A 24,221-nucleotide genomic window follows, 5' to 3' on the forward strand; every position below is an offset into this window, starting at 1 on the left:
GAACCTCTGTTGAATATAATAAATAGCTCCCTTGAGCAATTAGTTTTTCCAGAGGGTTTAAAAGAGCCATCGGTATCTCTGCTGCTGAAGAAACCAGACTTAGATCATTCGGTTCCCGCTAGCTACCGCCCAGTCTCGAACCTTCCGTTTCTGGGCAAGCTGGTTGAGAGGGCAGCAGTGGAACAGTTGCAGCAGTTCCTCAATGACACAGCCAGACTTGATCCCTTCCAGTCCGGCTTCCGTAGGGGGCACAGGACGGAGACTGTGCTGGTCACTATCACAGACCAACTTCGCTGCCAGAGGGATCAAGGCGGATCAGCGCTGCTCATGTTATTGGATCTCACAGCAGCATTTGATATGGTCGACCACAATCTATTGACCCACCGCCTAGCCATGACGGGGGTTAGGGGGATACCCCTGAAATGGGTGTCCTCCTTCCTCCAGAATCGGGGACAGCAAGTGGTGAGGGGAGGGATGGTTTCCGCGTGGTCTCCGCTAACTTGTGGGGTCCCACAGGGAGCTATTATCTCTCCTCTATTATTTAACATCTATATGCGACCGCTTGCCCGACTGGTGCGGAGCTTTGGGCTCGAGTGTCACCAGTACGCTGATGACACTCAGCTCATTCTGAGGATGGAGGGCCAGCCGGACTCTGTACCCGATAGTTTCCATCAGTGCCTTGAGGCCGTTACTGGATGGTTGCGTGCCAGCAGGTTGAGGGTGAACCCAGCGAAGACGGAGATCCTTTGGCTGGGCCGTCCAGGTGGGGGGGGGGGAGATCCAGCTGCCTACCCTGGATGGTGAGACACTACGTCCGTCATCTTCTGTAAAAAAGTATTGGTGTCTTATTGGACCCTCTGCTCACAATGGAGGCCCAGGTCTCTGCTGTAAGCAGATCTGCATTTTTCCATCTACGTCAGGCTAGGCGACTGGCTCCCTACCTAACTAGGAACGACAGGGCGACGGTGATCCAGGCGACAGTCATCTCGAGGCTCGACTACTGTAACGCCCTCTACATTGGCCTTCCTCTGTCAGTGATCCGGAAACTGAAGCTGGTGCAAAATGCGGCGGCTCATCTTCTCGCCGGGGTGCTGGCGAGGTGGCGTATCACCCCAATTCTTAAACAGCTGCACTGGCTACCGATTGAGAACCGGATTACTTTCAAGATACTGGTACTAACTTTCAAGGCCTTACATGGTCTGGGGCCAGTGTACCTGAGGGCCCGCTTATCCCCCAACAACCCCAGAGATTACTTCGGTCTGAAGACCAAAATTTGCTTGAAGTCCCTAACATACGGACTTATCATTTGTCTTCTACTAGGCAGAGAGCCTTCTCGATTGTAGCCCCTCAATTATGGAATGCCTTGCCAGTTGAAACTCGAACCACCCGAGACTTACTTGCCTTTCGGAAAGCCTGCAAAACCTTGCTCTTCCAACAAGCTTTCAGTGGGTGAAAAACTCAGGGCTATGTGTTGCTTTTATTGTTTTTATTGTTATTTTAAAGCCAAGTGTATTGTTTTAATCTATTTTTGTAAACTGCTCCGAGCCAAACTGGGAGTAGCGGTATATAAGTTCAATAAATAAATAAATAAATAAATAAGTAAAATGTACACATATTTTAGATACTACTGCTGCTGCTGCCCAGCAGTCTATGCCATAATTTGGCTGTGAAGGCTCATCAATCCTCAGCTTGGTCAATGGAGGGGTCTGTTGTTTTAGATACTCCTCAATACTGTACATATAAAATACAAGAAATGCTGCCACATGTATAGATGGTTGCAGACATTGCTCCTTATCTAAAAGCAATGGTGTCCAGTCTGGCGCACAGCTAATGGAGGTGGTTCCTCCCCCCCCCCCCCCCCCACTAGAACTGCACTCAGTCTGTTTTACTTCCCATCCTTTCTACTATGGAAATGCCAGGAAGCTGGGAGCTGGAACCAGCCAAACCATACAGTCACCTGTAGATATAAATTTGGCTCTGGGTTCTCCAGCAGCAGTAAATATTAGCCTATCAATTCTAGTTTTTTTTGCAGAAAGCCAACCTAACCAATGTCAACACTGACGTCACTATTCTCACTTTTGATAGGGCAGACCTGCACAGCCTGTGGCCTCCAGGTATTTTGTGACTCAACTACCAGAATCCCTAGCCAGCTTGTCCAATGGTCAGGAATTCTGGGAGCTGAAGTCCAAAACACCTGGAGGATCACAGGCTAGGCACACCTGCTATAGGAGATGCCACTGGAGTATATTAGTAATCTACAACTGTTTCAGGATTATTTAGTTAGGGTACGATCAGAAGGTGGTTGTTTGGAGTATGCTATTTTTTTAAATCTGAACTGGTGCTTTGTTTATTTGTCAGTACTGTATATTGGAAACACTAATTCTGATCTCTAAAGCCCTATAATCTAAAGAGAAAATGCATTTTATTCTACTATAGTAATTGGCTTTAATATGCTGCTGTGGCACCACTTTTAAAGTGACCTTTTAATTTTATGTTCTTATTATTTATTTTTTTAATCGTGTCAGAAATGAATTGAGAATATACTGCAAAGCTTGATTATTGAATTCAGAGAAGGGCCTGGGGCTAAGAGGGAACTTTGCCATCCTAGGAGACCTTGGAGGATCACATAACCTGTACTAATCTTTTTTATTCAAAAAAGGTTCAAAACATTTATTTATATATTAAATTGAAACAAACAGCTGCACCCAGTGTCACATAATCACAAATATATTAGATTTTGTTATTAGTGAACTTGGGGGGGGGGGGGAGATAAAAACAGGCCCCAAATTCCATAAAACAAAATGAAATGTAGTAACTAGATAGAAGTAACTGAAATCTTAGGAAATGAGATCACAACATATTTAGAGATAAAATGCAGCTAACTACTGACAACAGTGAGGGTTTTTAATCATAAGAATTGCAGGGAGTTTGACTGGATGGCCCTTGTGGTCTCTTCTAGTTCTATGATCCTAAGCAATGAAGTGCTTGTGCTCCCGGCATCCCCCATTAGGTGCAAAAACACATGTTTGCTCCAAGTGCTGCATACATTACCATCCTTTAATTTAATAATCTTACACACGATACTATGCAATTTCTGGCATTTGGGATGAATTTGTAATACCGTATATCTGCTATGTTATCATTTAATTTGATAATGTGTTATATTTTTGATGTAGATGAATTTATTTTTGGGATCTGGGTGGGTTGGTATTTTGTCTTTGTCCAGTCTCTTTACGGCATTGAATGTTTGCTGATATTTGTTGTAAACTGCCCAGAGTCCCCTTGGGGAGATAGGGAGGGATATAAATAAAGTTGCATCATCATCATCATCATCATCATCATCATCATCATCATCATCATCATCATCATCATTATCATCACATATTATCTTAAAGAGCATTCACATCTCTAGGCCTGCCCAAGTTGCGAAAGCAAAGTTTTTGAAAGCTCTCATTTTACTGGTTCTATACCTTCTAAGCAAGTGCTTATACGTGTTGGAGAATAAGAGGAGAGAAAAGAAGAACCATTAACCACCACTGGTCAGAGGCCTTAAGAGAAATGTAACTGACAACCACTTGTTTAGACAGTCTGTCCTTCTTGTTCTCCACAACAACTACTAGTAATAATAATAATCCATTCCCTATGGCTCATTTCCCTATCAAATTTTTTGACAGGCTTTCTGTAATTAAAGAGTTTTTCCAGTCTCTGATCTTATGGGCTTTTAAATATATAATAATTACCTATTACTATTTTGATATAGTTTGCTGTTTTGTCTCTACTACTTTGTTGTTGTCCTCTACTATTTTGTGTAACCTTTCACAAAAAGCAGCACTTAAAAAGTTATCCTTACCTTTAGGATAACAGTCTTCTTCAACAAATGCATTCCTATTGATACAATCAAGGTCTTTTTACGTACAATCAATACACATTTAGGCAGACAAATTGATAATAAGGCATATAGATTTCTGGGGACTTTGCTGGGAAACTGATCTGGTCTAGGAACTTCACATTTATTACAAATACTCTCGCATAGGAATCTCACCACAATTGAATCCACCATCCCATAATTTCAAATTAGAATGTGATTTTTTATATTCATTCTATTTCATTTAGGTTATATTGACCGATAAATACTTAGATAGATTAAAAATGTCTTGAATATGCACACAAATCTATCAAAATAGAAATGTTAAGCCTAACAGGAATTCAAGAGGCTCATCATCTCATCTATGCCTTGTTTACATTTCTCCACTTTATACTACAGACGATATCTAGTTATTTAAAAACTGTATTGGCAAACATCTATAAAACACCACAGATCAAATACACTAAGGTTACTGGCCTCAGTGAAGAGTATAATTTGTATGTGATTATTTATTGGAATATATGAGATGTCTTTCTGACCAAATATGGAATAATCCCAGCATATCCTTCCATTGGCTAGGAAACATTACATCTTAGTAGGCTCCCTGATATCATTAATCACATCTGAAAACACTAATTTTACAAAGTAGAATCTAAAAGAGGCATGGGCAAACTTTTTAACATGGAGGCCACATCATGGGCTGGGCTGGGTGTTTATGAGGGGGGAGGGTCACAAGAGCAAGTTCCCCCTCAGAAAGCCACTTTGGGAAGATGCACCAGCAGGACCAGGGAACACTGGAGTACCTCCCTGAGGTGCATGCCTTCAGGAAACGGTTCATCCTGCCCAGGGCTTTCCTTCCCTTTCCTCCTGCTCTTCTTTGGAAAGCAGCGTGGGCTGCCTCCTGAAGATGTCCTTCTCGGGGAGATACTCCAGCGTTCCCTGGTCGGGCCGGTGCATCTTCTCAGAGAGGCTTTCCATGGGTAGGCTTGCTCTTGAGGAAGGGAGCTGCAGAGGAGGAGGAGCTGCCCTCCTAGTCACCGAGGGTAAAGGCCCAAACGAAGGGGAGCACACCAGTGAGAAGTAGCTGAGTCCTGTGGCGAGTGGGCCAAAGTGCAGGCCACGAAGGGGCTCTGCCCAGGACTGGTGTTGCGGCCACATAGGCCTGGGATTGGCCATACCTGATCTAGAAATTCTACTTTCCACTATTTAGGATAAAAATAGTTCTGTAAAGTGTAGAACTTTGCATAGCTCTTTTTGTTCACTGTTCTGCACAGCTCTCTAAAAGGCTGCTTAAACAATATATACAAAAACACACACAAAACAGACAGGAAATCTGTGTTTTTTTTAATTTATGGGAAAGAAAAAATAATACATTATACTAAGCCATCAGAACCCATGTATTTTCGAGTTTCTCTAAACACACTCACAAACCATGGTTCTCTCCAATGTTGCTTATACAAACTGAATGAGATGTAAACACAAGTAGAACATAGAAACAGACACATTATCTGGCTCAGATACTGTGCACAACATATTCAATGTGTCAAAGAATTATGGCTCTGTGTCTATAAATATCACAGTACAAAAAAGGGAAATATGTGGTTTATTTTTTTAAAAGCCACTTCTTCAAACAAGAGGGTCTTCTTTTCACATTCCTCATCTGAAAAGCCTCAGAAATGATACATTCTTTGTCCTGCGTAATTTGAATTTGTGGAGTACAGATTAGCATAAATTCAACTAGCATTAGTCTAGTTCACTTGTAACAGTAGACCAACTTTATGTGCTTAATCCTCAGACTCATGATCTTCCTGTCTTCCAGCTATTCAACAGAATGGATGCAAATGAGTATTTGAGAACACTTTGATTCTATGCTGTTACAGTAGAGTCTCACTTATCCAACACTCGCTTATCCAACGTTCTGGATTATCCAACGCATTTTTGTAGTCAATGTTTTCAATGCATTGTGATATTTTGGTGCTAAATTCGTAAATACAGCAATTACTACATAGCATTAATGTGTAATGAACTACCTTTTCTGTCAAATTTGTTGCATAACATGATGTTTTGGTGCTTAATTTGTAAAATCATAACCTATTTTGATGTTTAATAGGCTTTTTCTTAATCTCTCCTTATTATCCAACATATTCGCTTATCCAACGTTCTGCCGGCCCGTTTATGTTGGATAAGTGAGACTCTACTGTACCCATTATATCTAAGATGGGAGATATACAGACAGAATTATCTATAGTTTGTTAAAAGAAGTTTACTGATGACACTGACTATAGCTAAATGTAGGGGAAGAGAACCTGTAAACCTAAAATTTTGCATAGAAAACGAAACCATGGTTTGTCATTACATGTGATCGCAGCCACTAAGAATCAGATCAAACCATGACCTACACCATAGCTTGCGCTTCAAGGTGTACAATTCCCAAATCATACTTTAGAGCTGTTTGTCTCTTTCTATTTTCCATCTACATATCATCTTGCTTCACAGTTTCTGAAGCACAACTTCCACCTCCATAGAGCTTCAGCTTTCTGAAACAAAGCAACATCTATTAGCAGGCCTATCAAAAGTTCATGAATTCAGATATAGCAGTAATGCAGAGCAACAGTAGTTTAAAAAACAGTATTGAAATTGTTGTTTTCCTGGCTTAGCAAATGTTTGCAAATCATGGCCTGTGACTAGATATATGTTAAGCTCACACAAAAAATAGCATGGCTTGTCACAAGTTAATTAATTACATTGGAAAAGAAACATTTTTTTCTTAAATTTGATAGTTTTCCTTTCCTATGACATGAATAAATCTTCAGAGTTTCTAAAGTACCAAATAAAAGCTTTATTCCAAAGTAATTTTCCACTTGTAAGGAAAGATGAAGAAGGAAGATAAAAAATTAACCTACAATTCAAACTGGAGGCTGGAAATTAAGAGACTCAATACTACCTCAGCAAAAAATAGATTTCCCATCTATTATGTGGCAGAACTCCAAGTTATTGGTTTATTGTACATTCACATTTTCCTGTTACCAGAGTAAGAGAAAAAAACATTTTCTGTTTCCAGGTAACAAGGAACAGTAAATCCTAAAATATTTTGTTTTATTTGTCAGTTAATTTGAAACATTCTTGGCTAAGAATAGAATGCTATTTTCCAAAACAGTTGCTTTTTTCCTATAAACTTTATTTTTATAATAAACATACAATACACATAAAAATATACAAAGCAATTTCTAAGGCCAACTTCACAAAGGGAACAAAGTTACAATAGTCCACATAGAAATCAAAATACATGCAGGAATCCAAACCTTTCTAAATGATTTATTGATTACACCTTTATAAAAACAATGTCACCAGGTCTTCAGTTCTTTCCATATCGGTTCAGCTCACATACTCAGTTCTGAACTTGCTAAATCACACTTTAGCAGCCACAGAAGATCAAACTGAACACACACTCTAACTCAGGCATGGGCAAACTTCAGCCATCCAGGAGTTTTGGAGCTCAACTCTCACAATTCCTAATAGTCAGTAGGAATTGGCTGGGATTTCTAGGAGTTGAAGTCCAAAACACCTTGAGGGCCAAAGTTTGCCCATGCTTGCTCTAACCCTATTTTTTCTGTGCCTTACTACCAGGTTTAATTCAACCAAATAGATACTAGAGTATAAGTCAAATTTTTCAGCCAAAGTTTGCCCATGCCAAAGTTTGCCCATGCCAAAAATTGCCCCTGCCTACTCTAACCCGATTCTTTCTGTGCCTTACTGTCTGGTTTAATTCAACAAAACAGATACTGTATATACTCAAGCATATGCCAAGGGGAGCTGAAAAAGCTCCCCTCGTCGTATATTTGAGTGAAGGTCCTGACTGGATTATCTTTGGGTCGGTTTATATTCGAGTATATAGGTAATCATAGTTGAACAGTCTTATCTTAAATTACAGTTTTATGTAAATATTTAAAAACATTTAACCTACTGATGCCTCAATTGATGCAATTTTATTGGAATCTATTTTTATTTTAGAAATTTACCAGTAGCTACAGCATTTCCCACCCTCGTCTTATTCTCGAGTGAACAAGTTTTCCAGGTTTTCTGTGGTAAAATTAGGTGCCTCGACTTATATTCAGGTCAGCTTATATTCGAGTGTATAGGGTATTTTCTAAAGTTTCCTGTAATATTGGAATCCAGGATCATCCAATGAAGGAAACAAAGGAAAACGCAATACATATATACTGTACTGCACCAGAAAAGTTTATGTAAACTATGGAACATATTTGTATTATACATTATCCCTTGTATCAGCAGTAACATGATTCTGTATAACAGTTACAAGCAAAAATGAGAAAGAATGGGCCACTGACTTTAGGATTCCATTTGGATGTTAACCATAGCCATCTTGATTGGCCACTTTCCCTACAGAGCTCTCTCTTAAGATATGTACAGTGATACCTTGACTTAAGAGTTTAATTTATTCCATGACCAAGCTGAACTCAAAATGCTCTTATCTGTTATTTCCCCCATTGAAATGCATTGAAATGCTATTAAATCCTTTCTGGGGCCCCAAACCCGCCCCTTGAATTTTTTACATGTTTTTAAATAAGAAAATGTAATTTATAAATAACAAATAATGCATAAATGTATATTCACATGGAACAATAAAAAAGATCAACTTTAAAATGGTAGAAGGACAAAGTTGTGGCAAGGAAGCACACTGTGAAGAGGCAGAATCATCACTTTCTTCATACTGTACTCATTCCAGCCTCCCCCCCTCTCTTTATGAAGCCAAACATACCAGGATTAACACCACAGAAAACCAACTAACCTAAAGTTCCTCATAGCGGACAAGAGCAAAGTGGACAGCAATCTCCCAATGCAGACAAGGGCAAAGCAGACAGCAATCTCCCAAAGCGGACAAGAGCACAAGGCTGTTCCTTTGAAGCTCTAGAGCCCAGTATCTGGCGCTAGTGCTCTGTCTAGTGCTAGCGCTTAACTCAAAATGTTGCTCTTAGGTCAAAGTGAAGACCAAGCAACAGGTCTTAAATCAAAATGCTCTTAAGTTGAGACACTCTTAAGTAGAGATTCCACTGTATTTGATCCACCATAGCTCTAATGCTCAATTTAATGTTGCATCCCAGGTTACAAACTGTAATTCAGTTTCAGTCTATAATCAAAGTCTTGATCTATAGCAGGGTTATTAAACTTTTCAACTGTTTGCCTAACCACAGGTATATAGGTATATAACATATGTATAAAATAAAGTATTTGCTGATAACAAGCAAGCCTTTACAAGGTTTGCTAAACAGGCTGTGTGGAAAGTTGGCCTGCTTCCATTAAGAGAGGAGCTGCATTAGCTTTGCCATTCATGTTCAAAGTTTGCATAATGCAAATACAGTATTAATAGTCTTCAAACAAAACCAGGTAAGCTGGTCAAGGTACTCACAATAGTTCTTTTATCACAGTCTCTTCACAGAAAGATTCAAAGGCATCTACTCCCAGCCTTTTCAATCTTTCTCCTTCCCTCCCTTCTCAGTGTCGTCCTTTCTTCCCTTTCACCTGTCCCACCCTTTACACCCACCTACCTCACTATCACCTCCAGTGTAATTCTATGGTGGAAGTTGATCTCAGCCTCCTTCCACACAGCTGTATAAAATACACACTTTATTTATTTCGTGTCAAAAGCATTGCATAACAAATACATTTTAAAAATGATGGGGGGAAAAAGGAAATTGCAAGCAACTAAATAGTTTTAGACCATCTGCATACTGGTAGCACTCTAGGCCAAAGCTCCGCACTAGTCCAGCAAGTGGTCGGACGTAGATGTTAAATAACAGGGGCGAAAGGATAGCACCCTGGGGAACTCCAGAGCAAAGGCAGGAGCTCTCAGAGCTTTGGCCTAACCACTCCACCCTCTGTCTCCGGTCCCGGAGAAACGAGTTGAACCATTGAAGAGCTAAACCTCGTACACCAGACATAGCCAATCGATGGATCAGCAAGTCGTGGTCCACGGTGTCGAATGCAGCTGTAAGGTCCAAGAGTACCAATAGCGCTGATCTGCCCCGGTCTAGCTGGCGACGAATTTCGTCAGTAATAGCTACCAAGACAGTCTCTGTCCCATGACCTGAACGAAAGCCTTATTGTATTATGATATACTGGTAGTGATCCTGCCAGTTGTGTAAGCCGCCCTGAGTCCCCTCGGGTAGAAGGGCGGGGTAGAAATATCGGAATATCGGAAAAAAGCGGGCAACAGCAACCGCATTGTCCGTAGCTTTAAGCAACTCCTCCTCTGTACATGAGGCAGGACATTGTGGGCAAGCATACATATGTGGAGTTGTTTGTTCTGCTCCACAGTCACACAAGGTGGAGGATTCCTCCAGGTAGTGCCACCTTGCCAGGTTGTCTTTTGATCTGCCTACTCAACTTCTGAGTCTGTTCAGGGACTTCCAAGTTGCCCATTCATGGTTTGTGTAGTGTCTCAGAGACCCTCGAGTCATGACTCTGTCGCCATTATGGATCAGACCGAAGAACATATGGGGTTGGTGCCGACTCCGCAAGATTCTGCCCCCTTCCAGATGTTCCGTTGACAGTTTTAGCCCACAGTTAATTACAAAGGCCCTTGAGCCAGAGCCCGGTTCTCCAGAGAGCGCTCCTTTTGACCGAAGATTGTTTTGGGAAACATCTCGCTCGGAGAAGCAGAATAAGAGAAAAAGCGCTAGATTAGCGGAGAGAGCAAGTGCTAATTAAGCCAGTTCCCTTGAGAGTTTCCCGGGAGGGTTGCATCTGGCAAGTTGTTGACTTTAGTCCACTTTCCCTTGGGAAAGAGTGTTCAGACACCTGGCTTGAGGGGAGATTGTAGTCCCATAAAAGTTCTGGGCGCAGACTGACCTTTGCGGTGTCAACGTGTCAGTTGAGGAATTCACACCGGCTCTAGTTTCTGCAGCGCGCTACTCTCGAGTAGACCGGGCGTTGCATCTCATCTCCCTGCCAAGCCTGGACAGCGATTCAGCTTTACCACGACTAACATGCCTTGCCTTGTATCCTAGCCTCGGAATTGAAACCTGGAACTCTTTGACAGACCTTGCTATAATCCCCACTCAAACAGCCTAGAAGTTTGAGTGTGTTTTGGTTATCGGATTTAAAACTTTGAACTCTAATGCTGGACATCTACTTTCACATTACTGGACTATATTTGACCTTTTCTGAAAGGACTATTGATGGACTATATACTCTGCTTATTGTTGTTAGTCTCCTTTATTTCTTTAATAAAGATATTAGATTGTTTATTGGCCTCCGTGTCTGGTTCCCAGTGCTCACGCTGCCCTGAGGCATCACAGTTTGCTCCTGGAGGAAAAGCCTCATAGGGGGCCATCAAGTTAGAATTGCCAGGTTTGGCTGCCCAGAGGGACACCCTTGCTGCTGCTGGAGGAACACCAAGAGGAGTGGTGGTTCTCATAAAGCCCTTCCTTGATTTGAGTCTGGTGGGAGGAGGCTAATAGTCATGCAGTGGATGGCTTTCACAATGTTCGACCTTATTTCTCTCGCAGTTAGCAGCAACTTCCCGTCGCACGTCAGGAGGGGCAATGCCAGCTAACTTGTAGAGTTTATCGACAGGTGTAGGTTTAAGGCATCCTGTGATTATTCTGCATGTTTCGTTTAGTGTTATGTCCACCTGCTTCGCATGGGCAGACTTTTGCCAGACAGGACAGGCGTACTCAGCAGTTGAGAAAGACAAGGCCAGGGCTGATGTTCTTATTACTTGTGGGTCTGCACCCCATGTACTGCCAGTCAGTTTCCGCAGGATGTTGTTGTGTGCAGCTACTTTGTGCTTGGTGTTCATGCAGTGTTTCCTATATGTTAGTGTTCGATCTAAGGTGACACCAAGGTATTTAGGATGGAAACAGTGTTCGAGCTCTTGGCCTTCCCAAGTAACTTTCAGTTTCTTGTTGGCTTCACAGTCACGTAGGTGGAAAACACACACTTGTGTCTTGGCAGGGTTAGGCTTCAGGTGGTTCTCTTTGTAGTAGCTGGAGAGATCTTTCATGGCATTAGTGAGTTGGTTTTCAACTGTTTCGAAATCTTTCGCTTGTGTTGTAAGGCCACGGTCATCAGCATATATAAAGCTCTTTGTGAGTGGTGGTAGTGGCTGATTGTTCGTGAAGATGTTAAATAAGGTCGGTGCAAGAACGCTGCCTTGGGGTAAACCATTCTTTTGCCTCCTCCATCTGCTTTTCTGGCCCTGAAACTCCACATAGAAGCTGTGGTTTTCTAGGAGGGTCTGGACAGTTTTTGTAAAGTCAAAGTCCCGGGTGATATGGTAGACTTTATGCAGCATTTTTCTATGTTGCACCGTGTCATAGGCTGCTGTAAGGTCCACAAAAACTGTTCCCGTAATGAAGCCTTTCTCATAGCCTTCCTCGATATGCTCAGTCAGATGAAGAATTTGACCTGTACAGTTTTTCCCTGGTCTGAAACCTGCTTGTTGTGGAATAAGCTTGGGTTCGATAACAGGTCCTAGTCGATTTAATAGCATCCTCTCATATACTTTATATAGATGACATAAGAGGGAGATTGGTCGGTAGTTCCTGGCATTGGAGGCATCTTTACCAGGTTTTAAAATGGCAATGATCTTAGTTTTCCTCCATGCTCTGGATTGAATGGCAGTGTGGATTCAGATAACCCAGTTCAAAGCAGATATTGTGGATTATCTGTGTTGATATTCCGGGTTATATGGCTGTGTGGAAGGGTCCACAGTGATGCTGAAAACTTAGAGATTCCAAGAGAGGTGTTGCCTCAGATAAAAAACAATTGTACCCACCTTTTCTGATTTTATAGGGGTTGGTCCTGCACCCCTATCTCCAGCAAATATAAAGGATTGACAGTAGACTTAAGTCTATATGTGCTTGTGCTACAACTTCCTTCTCTCAATTAATCTCAAAGACATTACTAGATACCACTACATAAAGATGTAGTTACTGAATTTTGGAAGAACAGGACTGAATCTTTGGTTAGGAACACAGTTCTGTAGATACACATGTATGCACATAAGCATACAGAGCATCCTAAAATCATAACTACTTTAATAATACAATTCCCACAACTTGAATTAAGGAGTCAGATTTTCAAGTCAAGGTGCTGTGGCAGGCCAAGGTACTGTGAGCCGTCCTGAGTCACTCTGGGGAGAGGGGGCAGGATATAAATAAAGTTTATTATTCTTATGTAATGATCCCGGAGATTGGAACAGCAATGTTAGGAAGAAACAAGCATTTTATATTTTAAAGAATTTCATAAAAAGTGATCCAAGAAGGGAGCCAAAATGATACAAAAATGAGCATTGAATTGAATAAATAAGCAATAGCATATAAAAGTAATATTTTAACATAACCTACAAGTACTAAATCAAGATTTTTCTCAAACAATGTGAAACCAACAAGTTGCCAGTATCTTCCACTTCATAAGAATACATTTGAGACCTCACTTGGTCCACATTCAGAAGCAAGTAGATTTATTTAATTTTAAAGTTAAATGCATAGGAAAAACAATGAGCTCAGCTCAAGATACCTGCCCAAGTGAAGAATCTGAGTTCTTTAAACTTAACTATGGATTTTTTGTTAGGCCTATTACCACTTAAGTACATTTACAAGGATTTGGCAAAATTGAAAGAAGTCATTTACTGGAAAAACAATTATAAAACTTCTCCCATTTGAGATTTTCACATTGTTAAGTGACTATGTCAAAGCCAATCTATACATTACAAAATTATTGATTGTAATTTAAACTGTAGGGTGGGATTTTTAAAAATAGTTCCTCAATACGAGTTCCAAAAAAAAAAATTTGGACCAATATTCCTTGCTCCAGAAAACGCCATGAAATCCATGGGTTCACCATAGGTCAAGAGGTAACTTGAAGGCACACATACAGATTACTGTGCTAGCCAACTGACAGGAAATGGCTCAATGGTATGGAATTCTGGGAGTTGAAGTTATGGTTTTACAAGGTCTTTAGCCTTCTCTACCAAACCTCTACATAAATCTGGCCAAGAAATCTCTATAATAAATTGCCATACATCAGACAAATTTGGGGTGCATCTATACTATAGAATTAATGTAGTTTGCCATAATTTTTACTACTATGGCTTAATGCTAAAAACAAAGTCTTTAGCCTTTTCATCCAAAGTCTGCTGGTGTCTCACCAAACCATAAATTCAATGATTTCATCACATTGAGTAATGGTGACTAAAGTAGGAAAAGTGGTTTTCAACTGCAGTCTAGAATGATACTGTTCATTCTCTTATGTTAAGATGCTACCACCTTGCATTGATGTCCATGTAACCTACATCCCAGTTATAAACTGTAACATATGTTCTGTACCTTGAATAAAGAGGAAGAACTCATTTGGAGAACTGCTTGATTTGGGGCTTTGTATTCTTCCATATACTCATTTTTTTGTTTGTTTAATGCAGTGGTTCCCAACCTTTGGCCCTCTAGTTGTTTATGACTTAAAATCCATAAGAATGTTTAACTGATCTTAAATTAATTAAAACATTTATCTCTCATAGGTAATAGCTGTTTTGCATACTGTACCATCACAACAGGTTTGAATGATGAAAAGATCAACAAAGAACTTCAATTAAACAAGTAATGCAACATTTTCAAAACATTATTCAGCTAGAATGTCCTCCAGGCTACTGCTTCTTAAAATGTGGGTTCCAACAACAAAAGGGGTCCCATTAGCTCAATGTTGGGGTCACAAAAAAAATTGACAACAGTAAGTTTTCTGAACATCATGCATTACCAAAAATCTGTTAGCAATAACATGCATTGTTTATAGAGGACTCAGCAGAAAATGCTTCAGCTGTACTCCAGAAAAAGGAAAGAGCATTGTTTTAGCAAGCCTTGCAAATGCTAATTTAGTAAATGTTTGATTTTATACCTGCACAAATGGAGGGCTTTTGCACAATTAAAACTTATGTGCCAACTGTGCCCGTTCTTTAAGAAGCCAGATCTAGCCATGGTGGTACATGTCTCACATCCTGTATGGATTACTGTAACATGCTCTATGTGGGGCTGCCTTTGAAGAGTGCTCAGAAACTACAGATAGTCCAAGAGCTGTAGCCAGGTTGCTGACTGGGGTGCGGACAACCCCCCTGAAGCAGCAGCTCCACTGGCTGCTAGTTTTTTTCCAGGCACATTTTAAAGTGCTGGTTATGACTTTTAAAGTCCTGGATGGCTCAGGTTCAGGCTATTTAGCCAACAGCTTCTCCTTCTATGAGCCTGCCAGGGACCCGAGATCTTCAGGAGAGGCCCTTCTTTTGGTTCCACTTCCATCTCAATCTCAGTTGGTGGGAAAAAGAGAGGGGGCCTTCCCAGTGGCTGCCCCTCAACTCTGGAATTCCCTGCCCAGGGAAGCCAAAATAGCTTCAACAAAAATAATAAGGATTTGCTACAGAACATTTAAAAGGAGCGCACTCTATAGAGAATACAAGAGTTACACAGCACATATATACTTGTGAGTGTGTGTGTATGAGAGGGGGGGGGGAATATATCAATTCCTTCCTCATTCCACTCCTTCGTCAGCCTTTCCTCAGAGGTTCTCAAACTCTTCACTCAGGGAAAAAAGAAAATGATAAGGAGGCAGTTCCACTTTAGAGTTAGAGTCCTCAGAAATAAGTCTAAGGAAACCATCTCCCTGTCCCATTCATACTATATTAAGAATAAGATAATTCCAGGCTTGTATTAATTTAGAGGCAACAGCTATATTCCTCCAGAGATTAACAAACAAAAGGACCAGATTAGCTGTTGACAGAGGGACACCTTTGCTTTCTGATGGTTTAATGTACACAATGTTTCATGCACAACATTGAATTCATGCACAAAAATTGAATCCAATGTTATCACCTTTTATAGCTCTTATTATTTTTATGGCTTTTACTACTTTTATGTCTTGTTTTATGAATGGATCACATTAGGATGCTGTTTTAACACAGTTGTAAGCCGCCTTGAGTCCAACAGGAGAAAGGTGGGATAAAAATGGCCGAAATAATTAAAGAAACACTTTTAAAAACACAGTACTATGTGAACATACCTTCAGACTACTGTATATAAGGCAAGGTCCCACACAGTCTAGAAGAGGAACCATGGCGAATGGCCAAATCGTAAGATGATGACAAAACTGTTGCAAATCAAGTCTTACATGGGTAGAAAACCCCTATATTATTTCAATTCATTTATTCCTTACTACCTTAAGGATATGTGTATAAAATGTATATGAAAAAAACAGATTCCATATTTAGACTTGAGTCCCCTCTCCAAGAGATCTAATTATATTTCTAAATACAAATAATAGAATCACAGAGTTGTAAGAGACCGTATGGGCCATCCAGCCCAACACCAACTGTGCTCTGAAGTCACAGACTGAAGAGCGGGCAGCCAGGAAGACACAGCTCCATCGTGTCTCCTGCAGCATCACTCAGGAGACCCTCAATATATACAATATAATAATATATTGAAATAATAACATTGTAATGTAATAGTGCCAGTATATTGTATGCAATATTAATAATGTTGTATAATAATATACTGTATACTACAACTTATGATATGGTACAATATATAATATAATACCACTAGTATAATGTACTGGTAGTGTGTGTGTGTGTGTGTGTGTATATATATATATATATATATATATATATATATATATATATATATTAGTATAATAATATAGGACTATATGGTTATCATATATTTACATTACATATAATATTACTGGTAATATTGAAGTATAATGTGTTATTATTTTTGATGTGGATGTGGATTTGTTTTTGAGATTTGGGGGTTGGTTATTTTTGTCTGTGTTCAGCTTCTCACGAGATTGAATGTTTGACAATATATGTTGTAAACTGCCCTGAGTCCCCTCGGGGAGATAGGGTGGGATATAAACTCAGTTTTGATCATTACTATATATTATTATTATCCTCTGCCATGCAAGAAAAGCACAATCAAGCACTCCTGACCAAATTGGGAGGGATAGCCAATACTCCAGAAGACAGAAGCAGAATTCAAAATGATCTTAACAGATTAGAAGTTTAACAGAGACAAATGCAAGATACTTCACTTAGGCAGAAAAAAATGAAATGCAAAGATAGAGAATAAGGGATGCCTGGCTCAATAGCAGTACGTGCGAAAAAGATCTTGCGTTGACAAGTTAAACATGAGCCAACAATGTCATGCGACAGCTATAAAAGGCAATGGGATTTTGACCTGCATAAATAGGAGTATATTGTCTAGATTCAGGGAAGTCATGCTACCCCTCTATTCTGCCTTGGTGAGACCACACCTGGAATACTGTGTACATTTCTGGGCACCACAGTTAAAGGGAGACGTTGACATGCTGGAATGTGTCCAGAGTAGAGCGACTAAAAAAAATCAAGGGTCTGAAGAACAAGCCCTATGAGGAGCGACTTAAAGAGCTGGGCATATTTAGCCTGCAGAAGAGAAGACTGATAAGAGACATGATGGCCATGTATAAATATGTGAGAAAGAATCATAGGGAGGAGGGAGCAAGCTAGTTTTCTGTTGCCCTGGAGACTAGGATGCAGTACAAAGGCTTCAAACTACAGGAACATTAGGAAGAACTTCCTAACTGTGAGAGCTATTCAACAGTGGAACTCTCTGCCCCGGAGTGTGAATAAGGCTCCTTCTTTGGAGGCTTTCACACAGAGGCTGGATGGCCATCTGTTGGCGGTGCTTTTAATGCGATTTTCCTGCTTCTTGGCAGGGGGTTGGACTAGATGGCCCACAAGGTCTTTTTCAATTCTATGATTCTACAGATGGCCATCCAGCCTCTGTATAAAAGCCCTCAAAGAAGGAGACACGGAGTTCAACTGTTAAACAGTTCTAACAGTCAGGAAGTTCTTCAAGTGGAATTTGAACCCACAGCAAGTCCTAGTCTCCGGGGCAGCAGGAAACATTCCGTTTTTTTTAAAAAAAAAATCAAAAATACAAAACATTTATGTTCCTAAGCATTTCAGACACCTTGTACTTGTTCCCTATTTTAAAATGTCAACAAACCAAACTTCTCTTTGTTCACCCATTTCTGGGGATGGAAAACATTGCTCAGGGCAGTACGGTGGCTCTCAACCTGTGAGTCCCCAGATGTTCTGGCCTTCAGCTCCCAGAAATCCTAACAGCTAGCAAATTTTTGGGAGTTGTGGACCAAAACGCTTGGGCACCCACAGGTTGGGAACCACTGATTTAGGAGAAAGCAAGGAGATGTACCTTCCTTGCTTAGTTTTTCCAATATATACCTCACAACCTCTGAGGATGATTGCCACAGATGCCGGCGAAATGTCAGGAGAGAATGCTTCTGGAACATGGCCATACAGCCCGGAAAACTAACAACAACCCCGTGATTCTGGCCATGAAAGCCTTCGACAACACAAGCAGGGAGATATTTCTGTGCAGCAAAACCCCAGGCCAAGGGTGAGCAAAGAGCATACCTTCTTATCCTTGTGTTATTTCAGGTCACGTTGTGGACATTTTGAGAGGCTTTTCCCTCGGAGGGAGGCGAGAAGAGGGTTTCCCAGGCTGCTGGGAAGTTGGGCGGCCCTGAGGCGGAGGGAGGCGGAGAACGGAGGGTGACACTCCGGGGAAGCTCCTCTGTTGTTGCCTGAAACATGGGGGACTGGGGAGGAGGGCCTCATAAAGGGACGCAGGCCATGACGGGGCCCTTCCCGGCCCAGTATTCCGTCAGCCGGTGGGGTCGAGGGGAGCGGGCGCCAACCGCGCTCATATCAGTCCTGCGGGTGCGGAGAAGGCGGTTCCCACGGACGCAGCCAACACGGAGGCCCCGGAGTCACCGCTTTCCCTTCTCCCTCAGAAGCTCAACCTCTCATCTCGCGATGGGCGCTTCCTTGCATCGTGAAAGGCGCAGAAAGCAGAAGGAGATCCCGCGAGGTTCCGGTTCTCGCGAGACTCTAGGCATTCGCGAGACTCGAGGCAACTATTAGAGGCCTGCCAAGAGGATTGTGTTTATGTGACTGACAGGACGTCACTTCGTAAGGCTGTGTTACAGGGAAATCAATTTATTGGTGAGGTTGATCATGGCACAGGAAAAAACAATCTTTCCTTGTGTTTTATATCTCCAAGGTGTTTCAAAATAAAAAAAAACGCACACTACTATTTTGCAGGCAATACAGGTAGAGAATGTGTTGCTGTGAGTTTTCCGAGCTGCATGGCCACGTTCCAGAAGCATTCTCTCTTGACGTTTTGCCTGCATCTAGGACAGACATCATCAGAGGTTTCGAGGTTTGTTGGAAACTAGGCAAATGAGGTTTATATACCCTGTTTCCCCGAAAATAAGACATCCCCGAAAAATAAGACCTAGTAGAAGTTTTGCTGAATTGCTAAATATAAGGCCTCCCCCGAAAGTAAGACCTAGAAAAGATTTTGTTTGGAAGCATGCCCAGCGCCTGCCAAACTGAACACTAGAGCATGCAGGATTGGTAAATGTACATACCAGTTGTACATGGAAATAAAGGTAGTAACAAGAAATTCTTGATAGGATTCAGTTTGTCTGGTTATGTTGGTTTGTGATGACAACTACTGTACAGTATATAATAAATGTTCATTTTTAAAACAATAAATGTGAATTCTTCTTCATGGAAAAATAAGACATCCCCTGATAATAAGACCTAGCACATCTTTGGAAGCAAAAATTAATATAAGGCACTGTCTTATTTTCGGGGAAACACGGTATCTGTGGAATGACCAGGGTGGGACATTCACCCCACTTGACTAGTTTCCCAACAGACTTCACAACCTCTGAGGATGCTTTCCATAGATGTAGATGAAACGTCAGGAGAGAATGCTTCTGGAACATGGCCATACTGCCCGGAAAACTCAAAGCAACCCAGTGATTCTGGCCATGAAAGCCCTCAACAACAGATAGATAATATCTTATCCTACTGGTTTGGAGCAGGCATGGGCAAACTTCTGCACTCCAGGTTTTTTTTTTTACTTCAACTCCTACAACAAGTTGAATATGAGCCAACAGTGTGATGCAGCAGCTTAAAAAGCCAATAGGTTTTTGGACTTCATCAAAAGGAGTATAGTGTCTAGACCAGGCATGGGCAAACTTTGGTTCTCCGGGTGTTTTGGATTTTAACTCTCACAATTCGTAACAGCCTACCGGTTGTTAGGAATTGTGGGAGTTGAAGTCTAAAACACCCGGAGGGCTGAAGTTTGCCCATGCCTGGTCTAGATTAAGGGAAATCATGGTGCCTCTCTATTCTGCTTTGGTTAGACCTCACCTGGAATACTGTGTCCAATTCTGGGCACCACATTTTAAAAGAGAAATTGACAAGCTGGAAGGTGTCCAGAGGAGGGCAACTAAAATGATCCAAAGTCTGGAGACCATGCCCCATGACAGTAGTTCTCAACCTGGGGTCCCCAGATGTTTACCAGCTGTTAGGATTTCTTGCAGTTAAAGACCAAAAACATCTGGGGACCCCAGGTTGAGAACCACTGCATGAGGAGTCAGGTGGTGCTTAAAGAGCCAGGTGGTATGTTTAGGCATGACACGATAGCCATTCATAAATATGTGAAAGGATGTCATAAGGAAGAGGGGCAGTCTTGTTTTCTGCTGCCCTGGAAACTAGGACTCTTGAGTAATGGGTTCAAATTACAGAGGAGATTCCACCGGAATATTAGGAACAACTTCCTGACTGTAAGAAGGAACTCTCTGCCTTGGAGTGTGGTGGAAGCTTTTAAACAGAGGCTGAATAGCCATCTGTCAGGAGTACTTTGATTGTGCTTTTCCTGCATGGCAGAGGGTTGGATTAGATTGCCCATATGTTTCTTCTGTATTATTCTATGATTCTATGATATGAATCGCCATGGGGAGAGAGGGAATTAAATTATTATTATTATTATTATTATTATTATTATTATTATTAGGGATGCAAAATAAATAAACAAAAGAAATCCAGAATTGTGAACTGTTACATCTGTATATATCTTGCACCTTAACTTCTAATAAGTTGTTAGTGTTATGATTGAGCCTCATGGCTCTGTTACTGACAGACGTGGGCGTAAGACTCCTCGAGAGTCAGATACTCTCGAGGAGCGAGAAAGAAAAAGACTGCGAGACATTTTTGCAGCACCATCTGACGAAGAGTCTTTTGAGGGGTTTACGGAGAGAATGGAGGAGGGGCTGGTTAGCTCGGAGGAGGATGAGATGGATTGGACTCGGGTGAGGGAGGAATTGGGTGCCACTGGCAATGATGGGATAGAAGATGAATGGGGACCTTCAGGATTAGACCCATGGTCAAGCTGGAGGGATGGGACGGGATCCACAGCTGGAGATGCTGTGGGGCGTAGTCAGAGGTGTTCCAGCTCTGATGAGGAAAGTGATGAGGAAACGCCCGGGTTAAGGAGGACAGCTGACAGTGATGAGGATTTGTAACTGGCATAAAATGGGGCTTGGGAGCAATTGCAAATTGCGTTGGGCAAGGTAATCTGGACGAACGCTTGGGATCTGTGTGGGACGCTTTCCTGAAGACTGGTGTGTTTTCGTGTGCTGATACGTAAGTTGTTTTGGAATTCAGGGTCAGACGGCGGGAGGAATTGTGTGGGCATTTGTTTGTGCAAACCTGTGCTTACTCTTATTAGCTTGACCTTCCGTCGTCTTCTTGACGGACGCCATCTCCTGCTTTGAAATTCGGACTGAACTGACCACGGCTTGACTTCCCCCTTCTTGGACTTGGAAACTACAAACGTCTGCTTCTGGCTTTGATCTACGGAAAGGAACTGGGTCTACTCTACTGCTACAATCCTTGGCTGATCTGTTCGTGTTGGAAATCCTGTCTGCTGTGTGTGTGGGAGCGACGCAAGTTACTCTAAGCACAGTGTTGGCAGCAGAGAGGAATCTGCTGCCAATTAGTTGCATTCTTTTGTATCTTTTGTTCCTCGGCTTTTGTTTTGTTTATCCCCAGGCTGAAGCAAGCAGTTTGTTTTTACCCGGATTAAACTCCGGTTTAATCCGGTTTATCTTTTGAACGTTTTTCCTTGTCCCTTTTTGCTCCTAAAGGCTAATACTGCCTGGCCCTTGTATTTTACGGGCATTTTTGAGTTCTGTAATCCAATAAACTCTGTTATCTTGAATCTTGTGGCGTTCTGTCCTTGACAGTTAGAAATAGGAATTTCATCCACTTGTTACCACAAGCAACTCCTGCTGAAAATCTCTCACCTAACCATTATAAATATGGCTGCTCCCTGTTTTTAAATTACCAATCCTAATTCCATTTTCATTGGTTAATTATTTAAAGGTAAGTCATAAATTGAAAGTACAGGCAAAGCTAACCAATTTTCATTTTAATAGGCAGATAAACATGTAAAAGCACAGGTAGGCAACTTTTACTTATGCAATCTTATTTACAATCAATCTTGATTCCAGCTTAGGCAATTTGAAAAAACAGACCCATAGCCTTAGATGACCTGTCCTATAAGGCTGAAGGAGACTGAAGGAGGCATAGTAATGAAATTTGGCTTTGGAGGTGCTTGGCTATCACATACTGCTTGTTTCCAGAAAGTGGGAACAGGGAAAGTTGGCTTTATTATCCTCAGCAGCAGCATTCTGTTATCTAATTCAAAAAGTGGAAGAGTGTCTTAATTCAAAGTTACAGTAGTTATGAAAATACTAGAATAATAGTGTCATTCCAAAAGATATCCAAGACACTTGTCATCATACTTGTTCTTCCGTGACAGAATACAAACTAACAAATTTGAGACATTTGAAGAACTTGATCAGAAAATTCCAATAAACAATTGAAAGTGCAGGCAAAGCACTCTTCTCAAAAATGCATCTGCCACACTACTTATGGTATAGGAGAAGAGTTGCCAGTGATCAGCCTGCCTTTTTTTTAAAGAATATATTAGCTAATGTTAACCCATTTTTCCATATATACTGTGATCACAGTTCTGGTTATCTTTCTTCACAACTCCTATTTAAGGTTCAAAACTAATATACACCCTGCTAAGCTGAGAACTTAAAAATATGAACTAACTCTGAAAAGCGCCCAGCAAGAAAATGGCTAAAAAAAAGTTTATATATAATCAGCAGGGAGAATCAATTTTCTTTATACAGCAGGTGAGTCAAGTTATTAAACGCAGTTGTGGTGACCTTTGAGGAAGTGCTAAAAGCCACCATCTAAGGCACAGAACTATGAAAAAAGAAATAGTGACTAATTTGTGAACACATCTGAATGATAAACAACTAATCCTTTAATTTTGGAAATGATAATCAAAATGTATGCTTTCAGCCCTCAGCAAGGGCAACATACATCCAAGGGGTTGAACATATAAATTAAATGACACTCTTTACAGTCAGTTCTCCAGTATCCACAAATGCAACCATTCAGAATTTGAAAATATTCCCCTCCAAAAAATTCCAAAGCAAGCCTTGAGTTTGCCATTTTATATAAGAGGCTTTTTTTCCCCTCGGAGGACTCCTGTGCGTGATTTTTTTTTAATTTGTGGAGGTTGGTGCATGGCCAATCAACACACAGTCTTCACAGAGTGGGGTCCCAGCCAGTGGCATGATTTACACGACGACAGTGGCTTCTCAGTCAATTTCAGCCTTCTTCTGCCTTCACAGCCGTTGTAACATGTACCATGTTATGCTCTGCCTGTTCCGCCGTTGAGGTCTTAAGAGGCACCATTATACTACATGATTGTATATAATAGGACATGAGCATTCAAGGGTTTTTTTTTTATTCATGGGGTTTCCTGTTTCCAAACCGAAACAGGTGCCAAGATCCCATATTGTCAAAGCAAACAAGCATACACCAGAATATGATATAGAAGTTGGATTGTGTGTCTGCAGTGTAGTAGCCAAATGGGTTTCAGATTTGACTGTTTTGCACTTAATTACTAATATTTTGAATGAATTTAAGTTATGGTTGACTTTTTATGTTAAAAAACTGATTTGAAGGGAAATAAATTCAAATCATGTATTTTGAACCACCCTATACTCTATTCTGTAAAAGCTAAACGTATGTGTGTGAGAGAGAGACAGAAAGACATTAGTTGTGGCTTGTAATTGAAAGTTCTTTTCAAAGATAATATAATGTAAATCTGATGTGCTTTCCTGGAGATAGCAAATAAAAGAGCAGAACAATGCCATGAATAATTCAGAACAAGAAAAATAATGTAATGACATAATCAAATGTCACACCCATATTTCTAATTGCTTTGTACCTTAATTGCAGTGATCACAATCAAAATGAAACTTGCCAGTGACCCTAACCCAACATCATATTAGCAAATATCAGCTATTATGGTACGATTTTTCTCTTTTTAGTCCTTCAGCCCTT

General features: G+C 41.0%; 1 protein-coding gene across 1 annotated transcript in view; it reads right to left on the reverse strand.

Moving 5' to 3' along the window:
* lclat1 (lysocardiolipin acyltransferase 1) overlaps nt 1-18,784 on the reverse strand; it is a 103,874-nt gene extending 85,090 nt beyond the window's left edge. Inside the window, exon 1 of the mRNA XM_003216060.4 lies at nt 18,348-18,784. The gene's annotated coding sequence lies outside the window, so the exon portion shown is untranslated. The remainder of the gene's footprint in view (nt 1-18,347) is intronic.
* Between the last annotated feature and the right edge of the window lie 5,437 nt (nt 18,785-24,221).

Source organism: Anolis carolinensis, chromosome 1, assembly GCF_035594765.1.
Source record: "Anolis carolinensis isolate JA03-04 chromosome 1, rAnoCar3.1.pri, whole genome shotgun sequence".
NCBI lineage: Eukaryota > Metazoa > Chordata > Lepidosauria > Squamata > Dactyloidae > Anolis > Anolis carolinensis.